This window comes from Sinocyclocheilus grahami, unplaced genomic scaffold (genome assembly GCF_001515645.1).
Source record: "Sinocyclocheilus grahami isolate Dianchi unplaced genomic scaffold, SAMN03320097.WGS_v1.1 scaffold354.1, whole genome shotgun sequence".
In the NCBI taxonomy this organism is placed as follows: Eukaryota; Metazoa; Chordata; class Actinopteri; order Cypriniformes; family Cyprinidae; genus Sinocyclocheilus; species Sinocyclocheilus grahami.
The window spans coordinates 361,014-361,491 of NW_015505533.1; positions in this window are offsets into that span (position 1 = coordinate 361,014).

Below are 478 nucleotides of genomic sequence, written 5' to 3' on the forward strand. Positions count from 1 at the left end.
CAGATGCTTCTGACTCCAGAGGAGGAGGTGGCGGGAGAGTTGCGACATGCGACGAGAGTGCAGACCACCTTGTCAGACGGGGCAACAGGGACAGCCCGGAGGGCAGGACCTCGTACTGATATGCTTGTCCTTCGGACGCGAACCACAGCAATGGTCTGTGGTGCGGAAGGGTCGACACATAAAGTACACGTCCTTCAGGTCGACCGCTGCAACCCAATCTCAGGGACGGATGCACCCGAAGATGCGTTCCTGCATCAACATCTTGAACGGTAACCGGTGAAGGGCCCGGTTCAAGACCCGCAGGTCTAAGATTGGTCGTAACCCACCGCCTTTCTAGGGTACAATGAAGTAAGAGCTGTAAAACCCCGTCTTCATATCGGCTGGAGGGACCGGCTCTATAGCATCCTTCGCCAGTAGGACTGCGACCTCCGCCCGCAAAACAGGACCATCAGCCGCCTTCACTGTTGTGAAGCGGATG